We start from the raw sequence: 18049 nt of genomic DNA, 5'->3' as shown, positions 1-18049 counted from the left end.
TGAATTATGAACTTGTAATCTTAAAACAGGCTTTTATTAAAAAAAAAATTAAAACATTTTTATGAGTATACTTTCACTGTACTTTCAGGTGCCTGCACATGTACAGATATGGAGATGTGGACAAATATCCTGAAACCTTTCCAAGCTGTAACATATTGTTTAAAAACTCACGGCCTCTATGTTTCCAAAATCTATTTTAGCCTGCCTGTGGACAGTATTGTGATAGTAACCACACTTAGTGCAATAAAGTGATAGAAAACCTGTTTGTGTCTTCCCTTACTGAAAAGCATTTTTAGAGTTGTTGTTTTTTGTTTTTTTTAAGTTAGTGACTGTATCAATGCATTAAAAAAAAAAGACTGGATGTGCAGTCTGTTTCATGTTGCTTATTAACAAAAAAATGTTAGTGAACCAATCATGGTGAAATGGTATTCTTGCAATGCAGGCTGGTTTTGTTTTAATTCTTAGTATGTAAATAATTACTTCAGTAGTTTAATGTTTTCCAGGCAAAAGCTTCAGAATTGGGTTGCCAAATCAGCAGACATCCCTTTTTGATCATAAAGTACTGTTGAACAGTAGTCATGGCAGCAAAAGAATCTGTTTGAGTCACAGGAGCTAGGAGCACTTTCACCTGATGCTAGCACAGACTCAGCCCCAGCTCTAGTTTGAGAGATGTGAACATCCACAACCCTTTTTAAGAAGGCTAAGAGAAAAAGAAAGAAGACTAAACTAGCATTACTGTTGAAGCACCTATTTAAATATACTGGAATGTTTCAGCTCCAACACCTCAGAAATCTAAACAGAATTTACCTACTTGTCTCCTTGTGAGCCCCTCCCGCGTCACTTTCATAGAGCTCAATACTCACTTTCAGAGAAACTAGCACTTAGACAAGGAAAAGAGGGTAAAGATGCTGAGGGAAGAAATAAGTAAAATCCACCCAAGTGGACCTTAGTTCTCTGCCCAGGACTCCACAGTGACACCACTGCCTTTGGACCCTGAGAGCAGCAAATTCACTTGGAGTGGTGGAGCAGCAGAGCTTTGTCTACAAATTGTACTCAGACGCGAAAAGTCTGCTGTAGCTCTAGGAAAGTATAACTGAACAAGGAAATGCAATTATTTCATGTATGTAGTACATCAATCCCTGCTAACAACTGGGAAGTTCTGACCAATACTCAGAACTCTGGTGTATGAAATGCAGTATGCTTGCTTAGATACATTTAATGCTTCTAAATGACTTTTTGAGAACTTCAGGTTGATGGCTGCTGCTTGTGCTCTCTAGCTTTTATTCCCGACTCCTTAGGCAGCTGAGATATGAGTTAATGACAGGTCTTGAAGAGTGGAAATTTTTATAAGCAGTTTTAAATTGCTCACAAATGTCTCCTTTTCTTCCTACTTCTAACTGAAAGGAAGGAAGTGTTATTCTAAATAGGATAAAATTGGTTTACATGGTGATTGCAATGTACAAGCTTTGAAAGTCATCTAACAAGCAGCAACATTTAAGATCAATCAATGTGTTTATGAACACTAGGAATTGTGATAATGTCAGGGGTTAGCTTATTGTGAATGAGTGGGGACTTAGGCTTTATTGTTGGAAAACTGGCTGACTATTGTACAATGGTTATCCCTAATGGTTATTTCCTAGGTAAGGACGATTATTTACCCCGACTGCTTACACAGTGCCCCGTCAATTTTGGCGCTTCACTTTGGCGCATCAGAGGCGCTTCCCTGACCGCGTTCACACGGTAATTTGCAGCCCCCGGGCCCGGGTCGCTCTCAGCGCCGCCTCATCCCCGCTCCGTGCGGGGGGCTCGGGGAGCGCGGGCGCGGCGGGCACTCCGCGGGCGCGGTGCCGGAGCCGCCGGGGCGGGCCGGGGCGGGCCGGGCCGCTGTTGGCTGTTGCCATGGCTCCGGCAAGCCGGGGGAGCCCAATGAGCGCTCTGCGGCGGTGCCGAGGGGACCAGCCATTTTGCTTATGGAAAACAATGTGACATATTATGCTGTGCTGTACCGGGGAATAAACAAAAATCCCGTCGGGGGACGCAGAAGAAACGGGCATATTAGTGAGTAATTCCGGCGGCAGAGCGGGCTCGCGGGCTGCCATTTTGACAGGCTGGCGGCTGCCGCTCCCGCCGCTGATCGGGGGAGGTGGAATGCGGGGCGATAATGCTGCATATCTGCTGTCAGGCAGCGGAGCGGGGGTTTGTCGTGTGAAGGCAGGGTTCCTCCGCAGTGCTGTCTCGGCATCTCGCTAGCCGCCGCTCGGAGCGGAGCCGGGGATCCAGGGGCAGGATCCAGGGGAAGGGAGCCGCCCCTGCTGCTGGCGCTCGGAGCGCGGCTGGCGCCGGGGCGCGGGCGCTGCGAGGCGCGGGCGCTGCCAGGAGCAGGTGTGCGGCTCGGCCCGGCGCCGCTGCAGCTCCCGGGCTGCTCCCGCCGGCCCGGCGGGCGAGCTGCTGCCGCCGGGCTCCGCCGCAAAAGGGAGCCGCTGTGCGCCTCGGCTGCTGCGAGAGAGGTACCTGGGCACGGGCTGGCGCGGGTCTGTGGCACAGCTGAGCACAACTTCGTGCGAGAAACAAGCTTCTCTTGGTATCTGTGCCTTGGAAGGTTGGCTTTGGTCTATGGCTGGTTTAGGGTGCTTGCTGAATTCACTGATCTGACTGCATTGTCCTTAAACATTTCGACGTGGTGTTCCATATGGTTGCTGATTCAGAAGGATGCTTCCAACAGATGATAAATTTTTTAGTAGATAATTCTGCTAAAAGGCTAGGATTATTTTTTTGTTTGGGTTGTCATTGTGTTTTTTATTCTCAGGATAGCGTGGGTGAAATAAAATATTACAGAACTCACGAGCATGTTTGAAAAGCCTTACATCACTGAGTTCATCACTAGTGGATTCCATGCATTGTGTTCAGTCTCAGTGTTAGATTTATATTGTCCAACTGCTGCTGTGCAGTATGTAGGTCATAATAAAAAGCAGCTTTTTCACTAGCTTTCAATGGACTGCATGCCCCAGTGCTGTGGTTGATTAGTTTGTGGTACTTGTGCTGTTAAGAGTAGTGGTATTAAAGCCAGCTCACACCTCCTTTTTAAAGATATCGCACGTTCCGTGCTAGACAGAGCACAACACGCCCATTGTGTCCCTCCGTTTGGTGTTCAATAAAAGGAAGGAAACGAACACTCCACATGGAGCACCAGCACATTAATAGCACAAGACGGTTAAACTTTTATTGAACAATCCCAGTGATTCTGAGATAATCTACTGAAGGTAGAGACAATAAAAACACTTAGACATATATAAGGAACTAATTGGAATGGGAGAGGTCTTCTAATAGGGAGTATGTGTTAATGCTGTAGATTTTCAATGCAAAATGAATTGTTCTGAATAGTTATTAATCACAACACATCTGCTGTAGTTAAACCTAGGTCAATAAAACCTCAATCCCTCAGGACAGATATAGTTTCTATTAAAAGTAGCATTTTCCAAACTACCAACTGTATTCTTATGCATTAATACAATTTCTGAATTAGATTATAATGCAATGCATTAAATTATTCTGACAATTGATCCAAATATTCCAATTCAGTTTGCATCTATAGAAAATGAGATGATATTTTGATCTTAGGTCTTCTTTAATAATTATGTGGATTTAAATCCCACTGAGATGAGCCATTTGTTTGGACAGTTGAGTGGGCATGAAATCAAGAATTTGAGGTCTGGTATCTTTATAGTTAAATTAGTAACCAGCACTCTGTAACTAGGAGCCAAATTCCAATGTGTTGTTTCTGTATATATCCTGCAAAGGCATTTGAACAAGCATGTTCAGCAACTATCCCCCAAATGAGACATTGAATTTGGAAGCAGCACTATGTAATTGAATTGCTACTATGTGTTCATCCCATTAGAAAAGCTCCATCTTACTTGAGCCATTTCAGGATTTTGTTTTGCGGTGAATGCACACAACAACTTCTTTCTCTGTACCTCTGTGTAGGGGTCACACAGTAAGTGGTTTCGATAACTGCCTTCATCTGTAATCTAGAAAGTGGAATGTGCCTTGATAGTGTGGTACTGCATGAATATTTATAATTGAGTCTGTAATTATGAAAATTATAAACAAGCAGAGCTACTATTTACTTTAAGATGTTGATAAGTCTTTAACAAAGAGGGAGCTTTTGTTACAGCAGTGAGAAACATGGATATAGCAGTATACAAAATGTGAAGGATCTGGCAGTTCAAGGTGGGTTGATTCTCACTGTGGATTCTTCTCACTATGAAGAATTTATGGTGTGAGGAAAACAAGTGAAGACTAGCAATGACTAATCACTAAACAGTGTGCACCCATTAGGTGCATCTTATTAGTCAGTATTATTTAAACCAATATTCTGTGCTGTTTCCATTCTGCTTTTCTCCTTTTGTTGTTTTTCTCATATCGATTCCCAGCTTCCCTCTGCATCCTTACTGTCTCTTTGGCAACATTTGATCCCATCAGAGCTATTTGTAAATCAAATCGGTGACTGTCAGTAATGGTCATGGAGGTGCTGCAATAGAATCTGATGCGGAGGAAGAATTTAAATGAGTTAGAAGTAAGAAACAGCAACCAAGTAATGAGCGTATCCAGTGCGAACTAATTCCACATGATGTAAGTTTTAAAGGCCTAGAATTGGGTCACTGGTGTAGAAATCAAATGGGCATGCATGGAGAGGGACATTTTTCATCTCATGGTGAATTGAAGTGTACTTTTAAACAGAAGGTTTACAAGGAGACCTTGTAAATAATATGACATAGGACAAATTGGAAAGTTTTGTATTAAAAATGGTAGTGTCAAGTTCTAGTTGAAGTCTAGAAGTTTTTCAGGTTTCAGTGGAACCACGGTTTTTATCAAGAGGTGATTATGCATTATTTGAAAGCCTGTAGGTTATCCAAAGTCAGGCTCTCTCTTGCTCAGCAGAGATGTAAATAATATCAGCTGTCATGCTTTAACATTACAGTCGCTTCAAACATTTTTTTAGACAGATGACCTTAGAAGGTGACTCTGGGTCCATGTGTAGCTCTTAAACAGAATACCAACAAAGCAAAAGCAGGCAGGTGAATCCTAAAATGCAGTTTCATTAGTAGCAGGTGCAAATAGTAATAGAAATAAGAGACCAGGATGTTCGGAGGAGGTAAAATCAAGTCATGTAGCAGCTTATTTGGTGTGCTGTTTGTTTAAAATAATCAGGTTTGAGCAAACAGTGATAAGCATCAACCAATCATGGGCTGTGTGGAGCATGGTAACCTTATAAGAGCTGGTGTGGAAATGTGTTACCTACCCTCAGCCTATGGACTCTTCTCGGTGTAGTTACATGCATGACCACCCTGTGAGCAGCAATGCAGATGGGATGTGCCCAGGGCAGACACTCAGGTATCGAGTTAGGGTACGTTGTATGATGTTACACTGTGGAATGGCTGAATGTCACTTCTGTACCGGAAGGATCAGGTATTGAATGTAACACATGGGTTATGGGGTTGTGTCTGGAGTGCACAACCTCCATTAGATGTGACCTTGCAACAGTATTTCTGCTCCAGTGAGGCTGTCTGCACAAAAATAGAAATAAAAATTGTCAATTTCTGCTTGTTTGTAAACTAGAAATGTACAAATGTGTACTTTGTTATTGTCCTACTGCTCTGATACCAGTCCTTTCTCATGTTATTATTTCCTATTGGATTAAGCATGTTAGTGTTGCCAGTCTGAACTTCCTTTCTTCACCATTGTATGTAATGTGCAGCTTCCTATTTAAGAGAAGACTGTGCCACAGATGCTCTGTGTTCATTTTTATTCAAATAGTCTGGTGTCTTTTCATGGAAGTGTTTTGACAAAAGCTGACCCTTCTGAAATTATGAAGCTTCTTAACATTTAAAAGCTAAAACAAAAGCTAAAAAGACTTTCAAAGGCAGTGATGTAATGGAAAATTTCATGTATGGGAGGTAAAAGGGAGAGAAGTAAGTACATAAAAGGGCAGCATGTATCTTTGAGTACAGGCATGCTGGATGACCACATTTTAGGTCTACTCCTGCTTTCAGTGTTTTTGAAGCATGTAATGTATTTTTCTGTTCAGATGTAGTGCTCCAAAACGGTGATACATCATACTTTACAGCTGCTGTAAAGTAGGAAATTCCAAAGGCGGACCCTTTTCTTCTGTTATTTCTAACTTCTTTCCCTAAATAGATTGATTTTTTTGGTCTTTCTGTACTGAATACAGATAGTGTTCTGACTCATCCACCCTTAAAAACCTCACCAACCACCATGAGGGGGTTGAATAGCACAGATGTAGTTCTGTGTTCTTAAGTAACCTGAGTAACATAGTGCAGTTTTGAAGAGGTGATGCTGAAGGTCCTGAGTTTCAAAGAATAGTGGGAAAAACACAGTTACAGGAAAAGCAAACATTCTTCTTCTCAATCATTGCTATGCTCAAGCTATGCACTAAACATTTTCATTAGCCTTTTCCTAAAATAGCTGTTAAATAATGCTGAGAGATAGAATAGTGAGAGCTTTACTTATTTTAAGGGTACTTGTCTTGCATTTTATGTACAAGTATTAAAGCTGTGTACAACTGAATTGTTTGATGGATACCTAAAGCTATCCTTAGTTCAGCAGCAGTGGCTGATCAACTAAATTTGTCCACAAGCATAGCGGCTTTATCTGTTTGCTTCTTCAGGACCCAAAAGAATATGCAGGGATGCATGATGAAACCAAATGGAAATGGAATCAGTAACTGCAGTTCTCACAGCTGAAAGTCAGATTCATTGAAGTTTATAAAAACAGTAAAATTCATTGCTTTCTAAGGGTTGCATTTGGTTGTAGGATCATCAGTTATGATAATCAGAAATCAGTAGTTGTGACTGAAGGTCAAAATAGGTGGAAGGGTCTTTGTGTTTTTTCGAACAGTTTAAAATCAACCTGTCTGGTTCCTTAATGTACTGTTGTTTTTGTGGTTTGGGTTTTTTTTTTTCTGAGCAGCACCAATAGGTGAAATCCCAGTTGAACTGCAGCAAGGCTGAAAGGTGACTGTAACCCTTCCTAAGAGGCTTAGGGTTGGATGGTGTAGCCTGTGATTAGAAGGGGTAGGGACTATGTCAAGAGCAGGGCAGCCGTAGAGTGTTCTTGTCAGCATGATGCCATGTTGCCTGAGGACTCCTAATTAACCATAGCCTGAATGTAAAGCTTCATCACCGTAGTGTACCTTGAGTGCTATCACGTTTCATAAAACCACGTCTCTCTCACTGGGATTAACTTGCTAATACTAATACTTTGTCAAAGTTTAGTTTTAGCAAATGGTGGTGTGGGGAAGGCTGTCCAAGATTCAGTTATCTGGATCAATTCTGATGTCTGAAAAATGCATAAACTGAAAATTACATGTTGCTACAGAGGGTCTGTGTGCATATGAACAGTATTTTCACTATTTGAGGTGACTACAGTGAAAAGCAGTGATTCAGGCAGTAGAACAAAGCATGGGGTAGATAAATTGGATGCTTTTACTGCTGTTTTTCTTTTAATGTTCATTTTTTCTTAATAATAAAAAATTAGACATGATGATAAAAAACCCTTCATTTTTTAAATATAAATAAACATATAAAAACATTTCTGTAAACATAAATGTAATTCAACATGTCATCAAGCAGGTGCAAAATGGCATTTTAAGATACTAAATGCCTGTTTCACATTGGATTTTGTATTCATTTGAGAACTTCACATTCTCTATTCTGTTGGTATGAGACCTTTTGTACTACCTTGGACTATGATAAATAAGGAAGAGTAAATAATTGGTATGAGGCAATTATTGATTGGTGAGAATTACAAAGGAATTTCAGAAAGGTTATTTAGTAAGTCTCTAGCACAGGGTGTTTTGCTCTCTCCAATGAAGCAGCCATAATGGACCTGCATAAGGAGTGGATTAATGGGTTAGATGGCCCAAGCTTGGCTTGGTATTTTAACAGCTGTTTGTAAACATCATGAAGCATCTATGTGTTTTGAATTTGAGACTTTTCAGCTCTTGAGAAAATCCTAAGATGTAGTGATTGGCCTAGATGAAGTATACAATAAATAATTCCCTTTTGAACATAAAGGTTACACTACTGACTTTTGTGTCTTTTGCGCTTTGCACTTGTTAAAATCTTAAGCAGTTACTGTCTGATTTAGGCATCAACCGTGTATTTTCTTTCTTCCTACTAATAGTAAAGATTTTAAAGAAAAACAAGCAGTAGCAACCCAAAGGGGTGCCAGTGCAAAACACTGGTTATGTTTCATTTAATTCATATATTGATCAGGTACATCACACTGCTCCTTCTAGCCAGTCATGCAGTTACACATTTTAATAAGCAGATTCTGACAGAAGACAGCAGTTGCCAGCACAAATTTAATTTAATTTAGTTTCTAGTGAATTTCTAATGAACAGGGAACTCTAAGCAGTGACATTCTCCAGATAATCAAATTCATGGTAATTGCAGTTTTTCTTTTGGAGAAATCTGTATTTGTTAGGAATCTGGAGGAAATAATTATTTCAGTGTGACTGGTGCAATCAAATGGTTTACTTTGAATAAGTAAAATATAAAAGAGGCTAATCAAATGAAGTGCTACTGTATGAGAGCAAAACAAAAGGCTGACAGGTTTGACAGTAGAATAAAGACCAAACCAAAGGCTTTGTTTTGACATACATGCAGATAATCAGGAAAATTCAAGTCTTTTAAGAGACCTCTTCTATAAGGGTCACTTTACAGATACGGATCATGTAATCTGAGCCTTGCAGATTATCATTCTACTTTTAAACAAGTACAAGAGAGAGGTTTTTAATTCCTTATTTGCATAGCTGTAGATTTACACATTCACATGCTTTTGCCATTGGCATTTGATTCGCAGATGACTGATTTATGGTCTTGAGCAAAGGCCAAATTCAGGACACACTTTTAACTGTCAGGACTGCAAACTCTACCAAAATTGTTTGAAAGACAGCACCTGTTGTAATTAACACATACAAAGCCAGTAGGAGGATGCCTTCCAGCTTGAGGAAATACTCCTCTTATGAGCAAGGCAATAATAATTGGAGAGAGATGGTATGCTAAATTAATTCAGGTGTGAATTTGTTTTTTGTTCTATTTATTAGTGTAATTACCTTAAACATAATTCTTGAAAATCAGTCACTGCTTAGATAAAAAACACAAATGAAAATAAACGTGTCAGTATGACTAAAAGAGCTACAGAAAGTAGAGCAGGGTCAAGTTCTCTTTGCAGTAGTGCTGAACATAAAAGATGGAAAAGGCCTGATGCAAAGGTAAACTGAAAAGTAGGTTTATTAACAGGTGGCTTTGACCACTGTTTGACTACAATAACAGTGGTTTCTTGATTTCCTGTAGCAGAAATGAAAATTTAAAAGGTGTCTGAGGAAGAAGCAAGTAGTAGCTTTGAAGATGAACTTGGGAAGTGTTCTTATGATGAAAGATTACTTTCTTATCTTATGAATGGATGAAATGTATGTGGGAAAATTTGAGCAGATACTGTGAAGAGACTTTTGGGAGTTGCAAGAGGAGACAGGAAGAGTATTACAAAACTGCTTGAAAGGGAAAAGGAGAAAGACAGATGTAATTGCTGCAGTGAAAATACAACGAGCCATCTATATGGACCCTCTATTCTGGTGCAGGGACAGCTACAGTGGCTTCAAAGAAAAAAAAATTAGACTGGTCTCATGGGGTGCATTTTGCATAGATCAGAACATGTTACTTAAAACTGTGGGTTCAGATACTGTAGTTAAATTGTATGTTGACAAGAGGCCTAAACAATAGCGTTCCTCATGGGGGACCAAAAAAAAAAAAGATAAATCAGGCTTCCAAAGTTCTGTGGAGAAATCAGTCAGCTCAGGAAAAGCTACAAACATGCTTAGAGTGAAGGGGAAACAGGTGTGAAGAAACATGAGCCAGCTCCTTGAGGAATTCACATACTTAAGTATTCAAGAAGTTTTTTGGGGGTTTTATTCAAAAAAAAGACCCCAAAAGGTCATGTTTGCATTCTAGTCAAATTCCAACCTATACACAGTGTGCCAGGGCAAGCTACAGATTTAATTTTTTAAATTGTTTTTTAGTCTTCATATGGACACATAGTAATTCCAATTAAAATTTTCAGATTTGAAAACAAATTTATCTCCTTCTGTGGTTTTATTCTTTGTGTTGTATTTCATTCTTGGGAGACCCAAATGGTTGAGTTCTGTCTGTTCATAAGCACTTTAGATGAAGCATTTGAAGTCTGTGTTTTCAATGTGACTGCCGATTATGGAAATGGGCTTCTCTCTAGCTGTCCTGCACCAGCAATGCAATAAAGCAGTTCCAAAGATGAGATCAGCTGCTAGGGAGCTCTAATTTCTGTCCCTTGGTTTTGTACCAAATTGTTTCAACTGGGACAAAATCTGTTAGAATGTTGGTGGGATATTTCGTGCATTTTGCTTTAGGTACAAGTGTATTAGGACTGTAAATTTTTTATGGAAAATGTCCGTTTCTCAGTGTACTGCTTGGTTTTAAAATTGTGGGCTGAGCTGGAGCTTGGAGGTGGCTTGAGTTCAAACATAGCTTGAAAGCATAATTATATTGCAAGCTTTCTTGTGTCTAGTCCTGTCAAATCTGTGTAATTCTACTGTCATCCTCAGTATTGTATATATTGTAGTTAGACTTCTCTTCCGAAACATATTGGAAGATAAAGTCCATAGCTTCTCTTTATAGTCATTAAAAGTGTGGGATTTTTTCTGAACTAATTGCAGATAATGCTGTGAAAAATTCACATTCAATACCTAAATTTGTCAAAACAAGCTAACAATATATGTGATTTAAATCTTCATAAAACAAACCACTTCTTTTGAATTTTAGACTTATTTTCTCTAGTGCTAACCTGTGGATAGTTTTTACTAAGTACTTTCTTAAAGAGCTAAAATAATTTTTAGCTTTGCTTGGCCCAAAAGCAGATAATTTTTTAAATGAACTTTTTTAGGGATAGGTTTGGAACTGTACTCTGAGGCCTCTACCCTTTTTGGTGGATACAATATACAATTGTAGAATTTTTACCCTTACTTTTACAAAACTGTGAAATCTTGTTTCTTGTTTCTCATAATCCGAAATTAGTGTCTTACACTGCAAGTGCTGAAATGATGATTCAAGTTTGGCCTTGTAAGAATGCAATCTGAATAACATTTTTAAAAGCAAGGGCATGACTTCAAGGCAGTTGTTCGTCTGTGACTTACCTTGAACCTGGGTGTATATAGTATTCTTTACAAAGACATATACTAAACAAGGAAATTAGAATTTATTTAAATGTTTGCTTGAAGAGGGCAGAGAGGAATTTAGCAAAATGACACAAATGAAATTAATATAGACTTCAGTATTTTTGAAAGTTCTTATTGATGTTTTCTCTCTTTGAATGCAATGGTAGGAATCCTCCCTGAATTAATTAAGTGTAGTTGCAGTAAATTTGTGTGCTTTTAGAATGGCTCTGAAAGGGCCTTAGCATCCAGCTTTTCATTATTCTAGTTTTAGTTTCAGCCCAAAGTGCCTGTAAAATTCTTTTGAAGACTACTGGAAAGATAGATACACGATGAAAAAGGTGTTGCACTTGAATCTGCATCCCTTGATACAATGATTTTCTGATTGTTATTACTTACACAGGCATTTCAGTCTTACTATCATTAGTACGATCTTGGCTGAAAAGGTTGGCACCGTCTTGAATGAACCTTCTAACCTTATTTACAGTGTATTTATTACTGGAAATGGTTTCACATGTTCATATACACAAATTTTACCATATTTGGGGAATGATCTGTTAGATAAATAGTCCTGCCTCTTAAAGCTTGATGAACATCAGAAGTTATGTTCAAATTATGCTGTGCATTTCAACTTGGGATCCTACAAATGCTAACCAGATTTGCAAATTAAGGTCAGTGCAGTTTTGACGTTTTTTCATGTTAAACTTTCTGTGCTGTCTGTATCAGACACACCTGTGAGTTTGAAATGTCACCATCGAAATCGAGGTTAGCCTCATGAAGAGGAGGAATCAGGAAATAGAGTGTCTTTGTGTTGTCATTTCAAAGGCAGCAATAATACTGCATCATAAAAAAATATTGTGTGTTGACTTCTTTCTGTGTGGATCACATAAAAGTTAGCGTAGAGGTTTGGTTTTTTTATATTTCAATGCTATTTCTCTTTTTAAAAGTACTATTAAAATGATTTAAACTACTCAACTTACAGACAGTTTAGACTTTGATCTTAACTCACGTGTTTCTAGTTCATGCCACCCATCTATCGTAAGCTGATTTTGTTATAAATAACCAAAAGCTGTACAGATACTATGTAAAACTATTAGTGATTTCCCCCCTCTGTTGTTGCACTCTGGTTTCAAACTCTAGTCTTCAGATAACTGTCAATCACATGTAATTTCTTTTCACCCTGCTCGTCAGAATGTAAAGGCAAAAAAATAACATAGAATGCTTTTCTAATGATCTCCTTATAGCAATTTGTTAAGTGCTGTAGGAATCAAATGTGCATGAACTTAAATTTTAAGTCAATGTGTTCAAACCAGAAGGGCAAACACGTCACATGCAGTTTAATGTGTTTTGAACACTACATTTGTAATAATTAAACTTCTGCTAAGATACGTCTACTCTACTTTTGATGTCTTTTTGTACAAGGCTGTAATTTGACAACTTTCTTATCTCTACCCTCTCTTTTGGGAAGTAAGATAGAAAACTGTGTGATTTAGCTATTCTGTATAAATTTTGTAGAGAAAATTTACCTTTCAACTTCTCAATTTTGTTTTTCCATATATGTGAAGCTTTCAAGGCACTTTAGAAGCACAGGATGCCACAAGTCACTGACTTCGTCCTTGAGGTTTTTTAAGTGCAAATGTTATTACTCTATTCTTGCTTGTAGTGATCATTGTCTAAGGGTTAGAACTGAACATTTCTGTTTCAAACAGTCATTTCATCAAGCTGATGAACAGTAAATAGCCTTGAGTGGAAAAGAGGGTCTTTTGAGCTGTTATTGCTAATAGGCAGATGAATTTGAAAAACAGAGGATGTTAAAGTTCTGAGGAAGTAAACAATTTCTAGGAAGGGAAATCCGCCTTTCCATGTGTTTATTTTTCAATGAGAGGAAACTACCTAATAAATGTAAAACTTCATGGATACAAAATAGGATATCTACTTCAGATTATATTCCCTTTGACTTCCAGTTCTCACGAATCTTAAGAACTCCCCTTCAAGCCTTCTTTTGTGCAACTTCAACTGCCATAGATTTATGGTATGACACAGGTGTTCCTTCCTCTACCCAATGTGCAAAATATGTATAGTCATACTGTTCCAGCTTGTAGTTTGTTGCTGTTGAAGAATATTTTTAAGGACCTTTTCTCGCCACCTTTCTAGGTGGCACTGGCCTTCGTTACATGAACTGAGGTCTCTTTAATGGCCTGATTTTCCTAAGGAGTATACATTGCATCTCATAAACAGAGATAGCAAAGAAGTCTTGTTTTAGAGTTGTGTCTGTAGACTTGTCTTCCTTGTGGAAGAATTTTTCCATTCAGGGAGAAAGTTTGTGGTGGAAAACATGGCTGCAGTTATGAATTTTTTATTACTGATGTTCACTGATCAGCAGTGAAGGTGTACTGATGAAGAAGAATTAGGAAATTTCTAAAAATCCTTTAAATAATGTTGCCCTTGGTGACTTTGCTCTTCTTGTCTCTGTTACTTGCCACCTAAACAAGGGTCAAGTTCTGTTAGCTGAAAAATTAGTTCTGACCTACACATAATTCAACACAGAGCAATTAACTGGCAACACAACTGTAACATCCTGTATTGCCTGAAATACAGCAAACATCAAATTGTCTTTCCTCAGCTAGGAAAAGCATGAATATAGCTCAAACAAGTGTTTCAAACTAACAGCCTGTTCTGCAATTAATGGTCCTGTAAAGAACACAAATAGCAAACAAAAACTGTGAACGAGCTCTCACTTTCACTTAGCTGAAGCAGTACATGATAAATGACTGCATTATAATGTGCCTCTGTTAACAAGAACACAAAACAAACACAAGCTCAGCACTGATTTTCTGAGCCATTCTCCTATTGGGCTAGGACTAAGTGGGGTATAGAGTATCCACTGGTGAGTGTTGGTATCATGCTATAACTTCACCTTTGGGAGATGAAGAACCTCCTGGAAACCAAAGTCCTCCTTTCCCTCCAAGCTTCTAGTGTGAGGACTTGTCAAATCTTTGGGGAGATTATGATCTTCAGGGAAAAAGGGATTTGAACAGGAAGGGATCAGTTTTCTGTTTTATGAGTTTCCTGTTGAGCGTGCTACCTCATACTGTAGAAAGGGGTTTTTTTGTAGGGAGCAGGAGCACGCTTGGTAGGCTCAGGCATTTTGGCAGCACCTTTTCTTGCTGAGAAGCAACATGAAGGTGGAGGAAGGTGTAGTGGAGGAGGAAGGAGGCAGTGTAGCTGCAAGTAGGTTGAATGTGCTGGTATCATGTACCTGAGCTCTTGAAATAGCTACCTTCTTTGCAGCCTGAAGAACTGATAATTGTCATGATTATGTGAAACTGTGAGCTGCAAAGAAAGAGTTTGCCAAAGCAATTGTATCTTTGTGGGCCTTGTCTGACTTCAGCTGTTTTTATTATGTCAGTAGCATATGTTGCTATTGACAAATGTTGGGTTTCTGAAAACCAGATATTGCCTTTGAAATCAGATTTGCAGGGGAAAAAAAGAACGAGGTAGCAGAAAAATTAGACCCTGGTGGTATTACCTTGTATTCTAAAATGCTGAAGAGTTATCTTGTATCTTTAGGTTGTGTTTTCAGTTGTTGGATCATTGTAGTGAAGTGAATAAACTGACTAAAGGAACAGTGATGGAAAGATGATTCTCTACACTGTTGTTTGACTTGTAGCGAGACGTTTTGTACTCATTTGAGGTGACAAGTGTTCACCCTAGGGTTCAGTGCCTGAAAGCTTCAGTTGCAGTAGCTTGGCTGTTTCCTACTTTCTATGCTATGAGTAGTAGTATTCAATTACTTAATTGGTAAAGCTAAGGACTGTTTTTCATATAGGTCCCTTATTTTTTCATTACTAGATTGGCAGCTTAGAAAATTGGCAGAAAACCATTGTGTTAATTATTGAGAAGCCTAAATTCCTTTGTGGATTTAGCCATGGTAATTGGAATAGAAGCTCAATACAGACTGTGGAGGTGTAAAGCTGGCCTGGCCATAATCTGGTGGTTTAAGAAAAAGCAGAGTGGCATTAGGCCTTGTGTGTTCTGTAACATAAGTCTTTGTGAAGCGGAAGGAAGGATTTGGGACTTGTGTTACTTCTGCGGATTTCTTTTGCCTTACACGGACCAGCAGCTTGAGAGTGGCAGCTGCACACAGGATCATGCATGGCCCCAGAGCCTGGTGCAGTTCTCCCTTGAGAAGTGAGCACAGTATTATCCATTGATAGCTCTGGGAAGGTGTTTACATTTCAGAGTGTATTGTTCAGATGTAAATATTTCAGAGTAACTGAAGGCAGTTGCTCAAACTCGCCTTTCTCCTAGGTAAGTTTTTTCTTTCTTAAGCAAATGACAGGGAGTCCAGTTCTTACTCTGCAAGCTACATGAATTACTCTATTCTACCACAATGAAAGAGGGCCAGTGTCCTCAAAAAACCAGACAATAGCATGACGCTTGGTATTGTGCCACGGAAGTGGAAGATGTGACTGTAAATCCTTCTGGAAGTTTAATCCAGGTTTTCCATATCCGGGGCAGATGTTTTAATGTCCATCAGCACAGTGTTTTTAAAAATAACGTGGTGGCGAAGCATCATCTTCCATGGTTTTGATAGAGAGTGAAAAAAACTTGAGAACATCTCTTGGATATTTGTGCCTCAGATTTAAGATTGATAAAACAAAGTTTGTACAGGACAGCTGTCACCAAAGTGGTTTCATTAAGTCAAGGCATTGCTTGCTTGGTCCAGGAGGAGAATTTTAGGTAACTGGCAACTTGACTGTTGAAAGACATACAGATGCTTAGAAATTTGGGTATATATAAAATAGGTGTTTTAAAAATGGTCACGTTTGATTTGGGCTCAAAAGACCCTGTTACTTGCATTGGTAAATCACAGGTTGAGAGTCCTAGCTTGTTTACATTTCTGAGGTTTAGGCCTTTAGGAAAACCCCACTCACTAATGCCCTCAGCACCCTCCCAAAACACAACCACAGTCTTACACAGTAGTTAAACACATTCTAGCAAAAAAAGGGCCTTAAGGACAAATAACTTTGTACCAAGGTCTTGAAACAATAGCATAACAATGTATATTAAGAGTGAGATTAACAATAAGCTTCTGTTCCCCATTTCCTGAAAAGGCCTTTTCATATTTATTTTCCTGATCATTTTTAACTGTTTGCTCTTGGAACAGAGGAAGTTAGTTTTACTAGCAGAATATTATCCTGTTGGTCCAGTTTCAGAGTGATAGCTGCAGTGCCTGTAGTCATTTTTCACATCATTATAAGAGCAGTTACATGGTTTGTACCCAGTTATATGGAATTGGCTGAAGTATTGGAATTGGTTGTAACAGATGACTACGAGGCTCTAAATATTTAGATAATATGCTTTCAATAGTTAGAGGGGTCTAAACGCATATGATTTCACTTCAAGGTTGAAAGTATCCTTATGTTTTAATGTAGTCACTTGGTGCTGATTTAAAGGTATAATAATTTTAATGGATTCTATATGATATAATGGTGTTATTAAACATAATAATAATTATAACATAGCTTCTCATTGTAACTGTAAAATGTCTTACCAAAAAAATTGGCTAGGGCTTTCAGTCTAACATAAATCTAAAGTCAAAAATGAGAACTCAATACAGCTAAGGACATTTGGTGTCTTTTAAAGAGAATACAGGTCTGCTGTTCTGGAGAACACAGAGTCAATTCTTCATCAAACATAAGCCATTTTGAAGACCAGTTCATGTTAATAACATGAGAGTGTGATTCTTTGTACATGCTGTCTTGATCCATGTGTTTCAAATGCAAGAGTTATCAGTAGAACACTTCTGTGACAAATTCAGAAGGCTGCTTCGATACTCTGTTTGAGTATAGGCATTCCTGGCAGTAATTTCAGTTAACACATGTTTATGCATTTTTACTTATATTACATTATATAGGGTCAACCACAAGTAATATTGTACATGAACTATGTGTAGCAAGGTATTCCATCCTGTCCGTGGCCACACTTCTTCATAGCTCCCTTGCTTTTCAACAGTGGAGGCTACTGAAAGCACATGTGACTTTGAAAAAATGTCTTATTTGTAAGATCCTTCAAGTTCATATATGTCTAAAACACTTTTGAGAGTAGCTGAAGTTGAGGATGAAGCATGTGAACCGCAGCTTTCCTTCTGTAGGTTTTTTTTCCTGTAATCTGGGAAATACTCATTTCAGAGATTGACCTAATCAGTTCTATGAATGAACACTCTCAAGGGAGACTTCTGAAAACACAGAGTACGTGTGTTTTGCTTCCATTCTCTAACATTAAATTCATTTGGTGTTATGTGTCATAGTTCAGATGAAATTCAAGAAATATGGATACTTGGGGGAAAAAAAAAAATGAACAAATGAAAGAAATCATATCCATACTCCTTGTTTCTTCCTGAGGCAGGTAACATGCAATTTACATAGCATTTAGACATACTATCATACTACTAGAAGGCATTGCATTAATATTAAAATATATTAATAGAATCATGTATAGAAAAATACAAGGAAAAAGGAGTCATTACACCTGGCTGTGCAGCATTCATCTGCATATCTTGAAATGTACAGGGACACTTCTCAAAAGGAGGATTTTTCTTCAGCCATTCCATATGAAGCTTCAATGACTCAACTGTGTTTGAAAGGTTAGACTTAGAAAAATCAACATTTTCTTTTATATGAATCGCAGGTATGCAAATATTGTCTCTCAGTATTTTGAACAACCTTCTGTATCTCTTACCCATCAAGATTCTTTCCTCTGGTTTATGAAAATCTCTGT

General features: G+C 38.6%; 1 long non-coding RNA gene across 2 annotated transcripts in view; it reads left to right on the top strand.

The window, feature by feature from the left end:
• The first annotated feature begins 1891 nt into the window (after positions 1-1891).
• Positions 1892-18049, top strand: part of LOC121676762 — a 30229-nt gene continuing 14071 nt past the window's right edge. The window contains exon 1 of one of the 2 annotated variants that reach the window (XR_006020582.1): positions 1892-2058. This is a non-coding gene — a long non-coding RNA (uncharacterized LOC121676762). The remainder of the gene's footprint in view (positions 2059-18049) is intronic. The other variant, XR_006020581.1, reaches the window with a different exon arrangement.

Source organism: Corvus kubaryi, unplaced genomic scaffold (assembly GCF_017639235.1).
Source record: "Corvus kubaryi isolate FWS band 111438036 unplaced genomic scaffold, C.kubaryi_AGA036_p1.0 split1-131, whole genome shotgun sequence".
Lineage (NCBI taxonomy): Eukaryota > Metazoa > Chordata > Aves > Passeriformes > Corvidae > Corvus > Corvus kubaryi.
This window is presented reverse-complemented; position numbering and strand designations above follow the sequence as displayed.